Source organism: Coturnix japonica, chromosome 1, assembly GCF_054131305.1.
Source record: "Coturnix japonica strain WE chromosome 1, WE-NBRP24, whole genome shotgun sequence".
Taxonomy (NCBI): Eukaryota; Metazoa; Chordata; class Aves; order Galliformes; family Phasianidae; genus Coturnix; species Coturnix japonica.
In genome coordinates, this window is record NC_140663.1 from 112,949,435 (window position 1) to 112,961,453 (window position 12,019).

The window sequence follows — 12,019 nt, forward strand, 5'->3', positions numbered from 1 at the left end:
GATGTTGAGGAACATGGTTAGTAGGCATGGCCAGGATGGGTTGACAGTTGGACTAGATGATCTTAGTGGTATTTCCAACCTTAATGATTCTATGATTCTATGATTAGGATCCCAAGCTTCTGGTTGTAATTGTCAAGGGACAGCAAGGAGGCTAACTTGGCAAAGACTTTTTCTTTACATGACTGTCTTTAAGGCAAAGACATCTTTAACCCTCAGCCTGTCTTGGTGCATCTCTGCAGTACAGCGGCGTGTGTGCAGTGTTTCATGCCAGTCACACACACATACAGCACTGCTGCTCTTGCAGTATTGACAGTGACTCTTCTGCTGGACATGCCTTCTGGGTCTCTTCCCCAAAATGCGCAGCTTCTAAAAAATTTTTTTTTTAGAAGTGATTTGCTGAAAGCCCTGATAGCTCAGCAGCTCTTGTCTTTCACTGTGTTTCAGGGAAAAGGGAAATCCTCGCATCAGTCTTTTTAGCTTATTTTGTCCATCAGACATTGTTTCTCCACTGATTCATTTGTAAATCTTGTTTCTGCAATGAGTTTTAATGTATGTTTATAACTAAGGTTGTTTTCCATGGGTATTTGAATTAAGATTTAGGAACTCAGTCTCTCTTACTTTCCACATTAGAGATACTGTGATTTTACCTCCAGTTGCAGACATATTGATTTACACTTGGAAGAGAAAAGGAAAATCAATGACTGCTGGGCAAGCTGCACACAGACAGTGTCTGCAAGAAGAAGGCTGGAGGAAAGCTGCAGCCATTTTGAGGCTCTCAGATCTTCCCCTACGCTCAGTCCTGAAGAAAATAAACATACTCATTTTAATCAAGCAGTTTAGTGATCCTTGGCGGTGAGCCACACAGCCTGCATTGCGTTTCTGAGAGCAGGGTGGCAGAGATCGATGACCAACCTCTTCAGCAAAAGCAGCCTCTGCTGGGATTCACTGTGTTTTCATACTGCTCTGGTGAGACACATGGCATGTTATATATTGATTTTTCTTTTGTTTGTCAAAGGCATAGTTTGTGTATAAGGACTAATCCTCTGATCCCTACAGGGAAAAGAACAAAGATCGTTTGTTTCCAATGAGCTTTAAATGAAAACCCAGTGCGCCTAATTAGGTGACTTCTTTAGCTCCCTAACCAGGCAGCCTGTGCAGCAACAGTATGTGTGGGGCTCAGCATGGAATGGGATGGGGTTTGCAGAGCTGGTTGGACACTAGCAGGTCCCCACACTGGGACAGTTCATAAGCAGTTTGTTAACCTTCCTACCAGCATAGGGATGCTTTTTGCCTTGCCTGCCTGCTGTCTCTCTGCCTGCCTGTGACTCCTTTGCAGAAACAGGATCATACAATACTAGAACCATAGAACCATTTGTGCTGAGAGGGGGCCATAAAGGCCATCAGCATCTAGTCCAGCTCCCCCACAGTGAATAGGGACACCTACAGATAGATCAGGTGCTCAGATCTCCATTCAGCCTGGACTTGAGTGTCTCCAAGGATGGGACTTCCATCAGATCTTTAGGAAACCTGCGCCAGTGTCTCACTAGCCTTATTGTAAAAAAAACTTTTTTCTTATATTGAAGCTAAATATCTCCTCTTTTTGTCCTATCACTACAGACCCTTTTAAAGACCCTTTTAAACCCTTTTAAAACCCTGCCTCCTTCCTTCTTATAGTCCATCTTTACACACTGGAAGGCCACTATCAGGTCTCCTCTCCTTCTCTTCTCCAGGCTGAACAGCCCCAGCTCTCTCAGCCAGTCCTCATGGGGGAGGTGTTCCATCTCTTGTATTGTTTGTGTGGCCCTCTTTTGGACATGTCAGGGTGCAGCTGCCTCCTGCCTGCAGGACCATTTCCCATCTTCTGGGCACATCACAGTCTTTCTTCCTAATCTCGTGATTTCTTGTGTTGGTGCATAAGTCATCCCTTTCTGTGAACATGCTTACCAAAGCAGATAGATGTACCGAATCTGGGAATTGCAAAGGCTCTGCTCACTCTTCATGTAGTATAACAAAAGAAATGCACGGATTTTCATGTTCCCATTCTGTGGGACTCCAGATCTTTTTCTCATGTTGAGAGCAAAGTCTTATTTCAGTGTCTTCTCTCCTTTCACTTCTGACTTCTTTGTGTCTTGCTGATGTTTGCAAGAGATCAGATGGGTGATTTTTTTTCAGTTTCCACCATCCTCCCTCCCCCTCCCCCCCACCCGAGCTGTCTTTATTCCAAAATGTTTAATTTGTAATCTCTTGTCAGGTGAATTGCTAATCAGCCACATAAAGCGAGCCTTTTGCCCATGATGCGTTGCCTAGCTACAATCTGCCTAGAGTCCAAGGCTGAAAATCTACTTTCCCTGGGGGCCCAAGCCCTTGCTTTGTCCAAAGGTGTATTGCATAAATGGATGATCATCAAAGTTTAATGACCTCATTAGTACTCTTGTGGAGTGCAAAAATGAGCAGTTTCACTTTCTGTGTGGTTTAGATCAAAACAAAAACAAAACAAAACAATAACGACAAAAAACAGAAAGAAAAAGACATAGGAGTCTCATTTTCAGGACAATTTGCATTGGCTGGACAGAGGCAACCATCTCTTAGCAGACAGCAGCAGACACTGCTAATTATAGGCAGTCTTCTGTGTGGACATACCATCAGCCCTACGAATGTGTACACACATCCCTATACACATGAGAGGTAAGTGGGAAAGCACAACCCAGTTAAGAATGTATTTTTCTCTAGTTTCAGATAGCGACAGCACCATGACCTCAGGTCTTCTGAAAATTAATTCATGTTTGACCTTTGTATTACAATCATGGAGGAAGAGTTTACTTCTGAGAATAACTACCAGAATGAAAAAAACTCTTCTTGTGCTAGACTATGAAACATAAACATCAACATATTGCAACTACTATTGATGCTAATTGTATCTATCCCTTCATATGCTGGAACACAGTGGACAAAATCTTTGAAGAATATATATGGGATAATTAAAATTTGAGTCTGTGTCAGAAATATTTAAAAAGTGTCTTGTGGGCTCAAGGAAAACCCCTACAGGCCCTATGGTTCACTGGTGAGATTCATCTCACTCAAATTGAGTGATCTAAAACTCAGATTGGCCATTGCAGTAAATGAAAAAAAAAATCCTTTTACAGATTTATCAAAGGTAAGAGAAGAACCGAGGAGAATTTCCATTCCTTAGTTGTTGCAGTGGGGAATGTGGCCACATAACAGAAGGCTGAGGTCCTCAACACCTTCTTTACATCAGCCTTCAATAAGTTGATCTGTTATCCTCAAAGCACTTTATGCCCTGATCAGAAATTCTGGGATGCTACACAGAATACAACCCCAGTGATTCAGATGGAGACAGTTAAAGAGCTCCTCCTCCATCTGGACTGTCACAAGTCAATTGGACTGGACGGGCTCCACCCCAGTGTGCTGAGGGAGCTGGCGAGGGTGATTGCTGAGCCGCTCTCTGCCATCTATCAGCGCTCCTGGTTGTTTGGAGAGGTCCCAGAAGACTATAGGCTTGCTGATGATTCCCATCTACAAGAACGGCCATAAGGAGGATCAGGGGAACTACAGAACTGTCAGCCTGACCTCAGTACCAGGGAAAGTTATGGAACAAATCATCTTGGGTGAGATCACATGGCATGTGAGTGGCATCCAGGGGATCAGGCCCAGCCAGCACGGTTTCATGGAAGGCAGGTCGTGCTTGACCAACCTCATCTCCTTCTATGACTGGGTGACCAGACTGGCAGACATGTGAGAGGCAGCTGATCTAGTCTACATAGACTTCAGCAAAGCCTTTGACAAAGTCTCTCATAGTGTTCTCCTGGGGAAACTGGCTGTCCATGGTCTGAACAGGTACGCTCTCCTTCGGGTAAGGAACTGGCTAGAGGTCCATGGAGTTAAGTCCAGCTGGTGACCTGTTACAAATGGTGTCCCCAGGGGTTGGTACTAGGGCCCATTTTGTTGAACACCTTCACTGATGACCTAGATGAGGGGATTGAGTGTACCCTCAGTAAGTTTGCAGTTGACACCAAGTTGGAAGGTAGTATCAATCTGTCTGAGGGTAGGGAGGCCCTCCAGAGGGATCTGGATAGGCTGAATCGCTGGGCTGAGGTTAATGGGATGAGATTCAACATGGCCACCTTATGGGTCCTGCACTTTGGCCACAATAAACCCATGCAGTGCTATAGGCTTGGGGCTGAGTGGCTGGATGACTGTAAAGAGCCGACAGTGTGCCCAGGTGGCCAAGAGGGCCAATGGCATCCTGGCCTGCATTAGAAATAGTGTGGCCAGCAGGAGCAGAGAGGTGATCATCCCCCTGTGCTCATCATTGGTGAGGCCACACCTCGAATACTGTGTTCAGTTTTGGGCTTCTCCCTACAAGAAAGACACTGAGGCCCTGGAACATGTTCAGAGAAGGGCAACAAAACTGGTGAAGGGTCTGGAGCACAAGTCTTATGAGGAGGAGCTTAGGGAGCTGGAATTTTTTAGTCTGGAGAGGAGGCTCAGGGAAGACCTCATTGCACTCTACAACTTCCTGAAGGGAGGTTGTGACAAGGTGTTTGGCCTCTTCTCTCAGGCAACAAACAGGATTCGAGGAAATGGCTGCAAGTTGTACCAGAGGAGGTTTAGATTAGACATAAGGAAAAACTTGTTCTCTCAGAGAGCGATCAGGCACTGGAATGGCCTGCCCAGAGAGGTGGTGGAGTCGCCATCCCTTGGCAGTGTTCAAGAGGTGTCTGGATGAGGAGCTATGAGAGTTGGTTTAGTAGCTTGTGGTAGCAGTGGTAATGGGAGGACAGTTGGACTAGATGATCTTGTAGGTCCTTCCCAACATTGTGATTCTAGGATTCTATGATTCTGTAAAACACAGATGCCCCAAGTGCCCAAGGCTTTGTCTCCAGTCAGTGAAGATAAGCGTGCAATAATGAAATGTGCATCATCTCTGTCTATCCAGGTCCTCATTTCAGGAAGCCTGGATAGCTAAGCTGACATTAGCCACTTTAAGAAGATAAAGTTAAGTGGGGTGAATACTGTTCTTAGGGATTACAAAATTGCTTATGAAATGAATGCTTCTCATACTTTTTACAGAGAATTGTAGCCATGATGTGAAAGTCATAATCAGCAAGAAGACTGATGAGAGCAGATGAAATGTGCTTGCTCAGACACTGCATACCAGTGTAAGTGTAGAAACAGTCCCAGGGGAGAGAAAAATATCCCATTTTACTTTCACTGCTGGTTCTTCAGAAATGAATCTCTGAGAAAATGGGAGGGGAAAACAGAGTCATCATAGCCTGCGTCTTTGTTAAAGGAAAGCTGGGAGACAGAGGAGGCTGTGGGAAGCTCAGTATGCTGAGAGGGGCAGCTGGACCTCAAGAGATCAAGTCAAACCCCTCTATTAAAGCAGGTATCCTACAATCTGACATACTGATCGCTTAAGAGAAACCCACTATAAAACTGAATTTGTAGCTCCATTTTACTGGTATATATTTTTCATACTTTCTAGTTTTTGCTGCACGTTTTTAAGATGTCCTTTGTTTTATTAGAGTAAACTTATTAATCTGAAATTTCACTGATGTTGGAAATGATCTCTTTACTATTCCAGAATTGACTTACTAAGAAAGGAAATAGCGTCTGCTGATGAAGTAGATAGAGATTTTTGAGCCTTAAGGAGTAGAAAGTGTAGGTCAGTGTGGGGATTGGTACTGAGGTTCAGCACACAAAGGAAACAAAATAAGATTAATCAATACCCCTCTGGCGTGGCATGGGTCCTGGACAAATACACCTCTCAGCTGCTTTTGTTATCTCCTCCTATGAATGTTTTTGAGGCTTCATATATTTTTCCTTCCTGTACAAAGACAGCAGAAGACTTTCAGAGGCTGTCAGGACACGTGGGAGAGACTGTGTCACTGTCTTTAGAGCACGGAGAGAGGATATCGAGTGGTGAGGCTCAAGGCACTGAAGTTGCTCTTGATGAGCAATGGCTTGATACACCATTGTCCTGTTCCGAGGAAAAACTGATGCAGGACACAAGTGAAAATTCAGGAGTGTGAGGCTGCTGTAGTGCTATACTGAAAAGTTAATGGTCTGGCCTAGTCCTGTTAGACCCTGTTAGACCAGACTACTTTTTTTAACTTTGTTGTAGTTGCTTTGGACTGCTCCTCTGTAGGGCTTTGCCAGGTGACTCCAAAGTGAATTGGACTGTAGTTACTTTGCACAGTAGCCCAGTGCCACGTGAAAATCTTTGGGATACATAAAAGAAGATTGGCGTTGTGTCAACTGCTGTCCTGAGGGAAGGAAGAGCAGTCCATATCACACAGAGTTTTCTCTAATTGTCTCTGAATCAGCTGTTTAGAGGAGAGAGTCAACAAATACATCCTTCTCTAAAAGAAACCTTATGGTCTCTATGATCTGGCACTCGGTTATGCTTCTTAGTATACAAAGGAAAAATACTGCCTTCTGCAGAAAAAAAGAAAAAAAACAGTTGTTTTCTGTAGGCTGTGTTGTGCAGGAACTGTGACTAAATGATCACAAGGGTCTCCTGCAGTCTGGTTACAAACTGGTAACCAGAGGAAGTGTTTCTGAAGATACCAGGATGGGGTCTTAGAAAGGATACCGAAATAGTGGAAGAAATCCAGCCAGTTAGCTGCATCACTAAATCCTTTGAGGTTCACGATTCAGCTATTACTTGCAGTATCACTTATTAAGCGTGTATACATGTACAAAATAAATGGCTTGACAGGAAGGAGAGTGAGTATACGCATGGATACTCACTCTTCTTTCCCCATAAAACAGACAAAGGAGATTCCCTAAATGATCCTGCGTGCCATTTCTTTTATAAATATATTCATATTTTTACCAGCAATGAAAGTGAATCTAAAGAACAGCTTCCTTTGTAAGAAACCTTAAACAGTGAAGCAGCTTGATTAATTACTTAAGGATTTCCCTTGGGCTGTTACTAAGGTAACAGGAGTAGAAGTGTTTAAAGATGGCTGAATGCGCTGTGTGCACTGAAGGATGCACAGTGGATTTTCAGAAGCAGCCTGCATTGTGAATTGTATGCAGCATTAACGTAGAAAATGGAAGGGGTGTGCATATGTGCATCCACCCATGAAACTGCAGATCTCACACAGCCCTATGGATCCCTGAGTGCTGGACTCAGAAAGAAAGTCTACTTTGGCTTTCAGAAGGGCATAATAGGACAGGACTGCTGACACCCATTCAAAGAATGCAGGGCACACATCTATTCCTAGCTCAACAGCCTCTCCATTTTCCTGGAGGATTTAGAAGATTCTACATCTCACTTACCACATTTGGAGGGAAATCAATGGTTCAAGCTAGCATCCTGCTCTCAGGGTGACTCAGGAGGAGCTGCCTGCCACTGTGCTACCCCACATGGCTTGCTTTGACCTGTGGTATAACACAGTGCAATGGCACAGTGCTGAGCAATGGTGATTCATAAGTTCTTGTGGTTTCATGCTCCGTAGCAGTAATACCTTTTCTAGTCAAAGCTGGTGAGAGACAAAGAAAGAGGTGATTATGCTAAAGAATACGCTCCTTATAAAGATGCTATTGCTTTCTGAGTAATTTGGAAGTATTTGATTGCCTGGGAGAACAACTGTCTTCAGTGGTGCTCATGCCAGAATTTTATCAGTGAGAATTTTTGACCTCTTATTCAGCTAGAGAAACAATTTCTTCACTAGCTGGTCAATTTGCATTCTTAGGATTAGAAAAGGAGAGTACAAGATAAAACTAAGCAAACCCACAGCTCACAAGACAGATTTGGGACAGAAGTTTGTTCTCAGAGTGGTGGCTAATGTAGTGATGATGTAATATCCTCTGCTGCACAGAAAAGTTGTGTTTTCTCCCCAGGGCTTTTCCACGAAGCTCTCAGACTCCTCCTGGGCTCACACTTCTGACAAATGCCTCTGCCCAGCCCATCCAACTCTACTCCAAGTCAGAGCCTTGAAAGGACTCAAGCTGACTTGGCAATTTTTTATTTGTAGACACTTGTTTGCCTTTTATCATGTTCCCAGCAGTGACCAAAAGGAGAAACTATCAAGTTTCCTAAAGGAATCCCTCAAAACTTGTCACTTCTATGACTTTGTACTATATGGTGCTGAATCTCCATATCTCTTAGGGGATCTCACAGAATGTTTATAGCTCAAACTCTGCAATAAATGATTTTTTGTTGCTTGTGGACAGTGCCTAAAAATTAAATAGAAAAACATTCAGACTAACTGAAATAACTTCTGTGGACAACTTTCAGGCTGGGCAAAGCAGTGTCTAAAATGAAAAGCTTCAATTTGATTTGGACAGTTTGATATTTTTCAGTGCTCTTTGAAAATGAAGTCACACCGTTGTTTAGTATTACTGCATTGGTGTTCCCCTTTGTCCCCCAGTTGTTTCAGTTAAGCTGTTGCTGAGTTCTGTGTGCCTTCTAGCAACACGTGGCTACTGTTGTTCTCCTAAGCTATTGGAAATCTCAAAACTCTATTTTGCATTTTGCTGAAATACAGCCACATCGCCCAGATAGCTCCTAATGGTGTGGCAAATAACATGTTCTTTGTCTCCTTGCCTATATACTTTCATAAATTTGCATCTTCAGGACTATTTAGAAAATGTTATTGCTATTGTTTTGAAGCACCTGTCTGCCCCTGTGTGGTAGAAGAGCAAGATGGAGAAGTGTAACTGACTTCCATTTTCTCACAGCAAGCATTTCTCTTTTATACTTTATAAAATGTGACAGGACAAGTCTCTGCAGGAAGAATAGAGTAGTTGCAGGATTTCATTCTCTCTTCCATCTCCACTTCCCTTGGGTGCAGTTTTTTTCCCATTGAGCAATCCTTGCTCTAGTGATCTTGCTTCCCTCTCTTGAGAGTCAACAAAGGCATTTCATCAAGTGAATCACAAGGACCAGGCAGCAGATGATTTTGAATTTCTTGGGAAAAGGAAGAAGTTGGAGTATTGTCTGAGGCAGCCTGCTGTATTGCAGCTGCATATTTCAGCCTCCAATCCAGCAGTGCCTCCAACACTGGTGCCAGCCCTGCCTCTTTGGTGGGCATGGTGGTGATGGGCTGATGGCTGAACTAGATGATCTTCGTAGTCTCTTCCAACCTTAATGATTCTATGGTTGTATGATCTTGCTACACCTCCATTGGGGTGTGTGACTCCTGCCAGAGGCAGCAGAACCCTGGGGGGTGAACTGGCCCCTGTGCTGGAGCCCTTGGCTCCGTGGAGGCTCTGTGCATTCCCAAGTGAAACAATCTCAACCTCATTGCCTCCAGCTTAGCAAGAAGCTGTACTGACATCTGTGGGCAACTGAATTCCCACATGAGGATTGCCACGAGAACATGTTGAAAACCAGCCTGTAATTTCTAAGACTTTCCCATATTTCAGTTCTTGGAAGGCAGCTCCACTGAGCTTCTGTTCCAGCTCAGCTAAATTCGTACAGAAAGGAGGATATAGAAATGCATATAGTGTCAAGCCGAGAGGCTATTATGTCTGTGCAAAACCTTGAGGTTAGGATGTCTGGGTTGGGAGATGCTGTGGGACAAAGTGAAACAGTACCAACACTCTGCTCTAAATCTTCCAGCTATGGCATCAACATAAAGGATGAGTTCTAGCAAATTTTTCAGGGGTGTTTGACATCATTATTGTTCCCAGTTGCACAGTACACACCTGCAGAGCCAGCAGAAATCACTCAGCAGGTGCAGAAAATTGTATTCAGGTGGATTAGTTCAAAAGGGTGATAAAGCAGATTAGACCATGAAATGGAGCATCTGAGCTGCACCTGAAACAAGGGTTTGTGCACAGTGCTGTTAACTCTTCTGTGATGTCATCCCAGCTCAATAATAAGAAGCATGACATACTGACCTTGTTAAGTACCTCAACTGTTTGTTCCATCATGAATATCAGTCAGAACCTTAAGATAAGAGAGGAGTACTCCCTTCTCAAAGCCAAAAGAGTCCTCAAAGGAGCTTTGAGTAAAATATAACAAGAAACTCCCTTCTTCAGCATAGTAGTAAAATTGTGAGTACAACTTTCAATGACAGATACCAAGGGAACACCAAGTTCACATGAAATTTTATTAACATCAGAATGAAAAGCAGTGATTTCAAACTGAAGAAACAGATGTGGTAGCTGTTAGGCTCTATATTTAAAGCTCAGAGCTGAAGTTTTTAGAACAACCTGAGCATTTCTGTGTTTGCAGGGGAGAGAAGAGGACAGATGATGATGTTTTTGTGTTGGTGTACCAGAAATAGAAAATAAAAGCAAAATGGCATGCTCCTCGGAATTTATGACATTGTTTTCTTTCATTTGCTGAAGACTTATTTTTGTGTTCTGTGAACTAATTTCCTTGGAAATTGAAAAATAACAACTTCCTGTAATATTTTCACCCCTGTAAAATCTTGGCACGCTGTAATGATCTCTCAGAAAGCATAAAGCATTCAGGCAGACTTTCCCACCCTCCCTACCCCCACAGAAAACTGTTTGGAGAGGAATCCTGATGAAAGAAAATCTAAGATGTAGTATGAAACAAGAAGAGAACAGATTTTCCTTGGATAGATATCTCTTTTTGTGAATCGTGACTGCAGATCTGCCAAAGATCATAGGTCACTAAGCAACATGAAGAAACAGAACACATTATTAACTGTTCTACAGCTACTAAGCTGCTGAGGTATATCTAGGCACATGCGCATACACTCTGACATTCTGATAACTCATGGATGGAAAACAAATTAACAGAGCAGTGGAAAACCATCAGCAAGTTAAGCAAGAATACTCTTGTGATGCTTCTCCTTAGGGTTTCTGTGCTATAAATTCTCTTTCTTTTTTTGAGAGGGAATATGGGGGGGAGGGGAGGAGGGAGGTCACTAAGCTAACTAACATGTATGAATTACCTTGGCAGAAAAACACAGTGAAGACACTTATCACAGCAAGACCACATCAGCGGTATACTCTTGCCTGAGGTCTACCTTGGTGAGTTTGCCTCATCCTGAAACCAGAATTAATTGATTTCACTACATTTCTGTCATTTCTTCCTAGGGATAGCTGTCTTACTTACATTTTTAATGGTGAAAATAAATAGTTATATTATAATTTTAAACAATCTTTAAAAGTGAAAATGGTGCTTACAACTTTGGAATTATATTTGGAAGATCAGTTTTGCAAAATGAGTAATAAATACTGACCAGTTTTGACTAGTCATTGCAGAACTTATCCATTGCCATTCATTTATTTCTTGACCTTACCTCATCCTCTTCTCCACATCCACTTTTTATATCTTATTTTGGTTACACTGTGCTGAGTCACATTGGAAAAGAATGAAAATAAACTTTGCAGAAAGCAATTTCTATTGTGTTTGTCTTTGGAAATATTCTAATTACTTGATTAGTTGATTAGCTGCTAATGTAGTTGATTTATTGACAGTTTCAACTTTTCAACTGAGGCAGCACACTAAATTTGAAGTGCTGGTGATAGATGCTTGATGCTGGTATTGTAAGCAGCCTAGACTCAGACGTAAGTGCATGCTACCTCTCTAAAGACAGAATGGATGAAGGCGCAGATCCCAGTCAGGATGATCGACATGCCAAAGTAGCATCATTGGGACACAAGAAAGCCAGAAGAGAGATGGATTATGAAGAAACAAACAACAGCAGAACACAAGAGAAGGGAAGAGATGAGAGCATCAACCTCTGTTAGGCAACAAAGTTACCTCTTTCAGAAAGATGTGGTCATGATATTAGGTTTTAGCTTAGTTGAATATAGCTGACATTCTGATAACTTGGGGAATAATGTTATCTATGGGAGGGGAAGAGAAAGAAAAGGAGGGGTCTAAAAATAGCATGAAATCCACTGGAGAAATAGAAGGTGTATTTTTTACATAAGGGGTGGCGTAGGCAAGAATGAAGTTAAATCATGTTAGACTTGGGACTTAGGCTTGGGAAAGACCATGAACTGGGGTTAGTGTATGTTAAATAACAAATGTTGCAAAAGTAATGGTCACGAATGCTAA

General features: G+C 42.7%; 1 long non-coding RNA gene across 4 annotated transcripts in view; it reads left to right on the forward strand.

The window, feature by feature from the left end:
• The first annotated feature begins 728 nt into the window (after window positions 1–728).
• The window catches only part of LOC107305690 (uncharacterized), a 34,871-nt gene continuing 23,580 nt past the window's right edge, over window positions 729–12,019 (forward strand). For 2 of the 4 annotated variants that reach the window (XR_014947310.1, XR_001551863.3), the window contains exons 1-2: window positions 5,272–5,407; window positions 10,913–10,983. This is a non-coding gene — a long non-coding RNA (uncharacterized LOC107305690). Of the gene's footprint in view, window positions 967–5,271; window positions 5,483–10,912; window positions 10,984–12,019 lie in introns of those variants that run through there. The other 2 variants (XR_014947321.1, XR_014947312.1) reach the window with 2 other exon arrangements.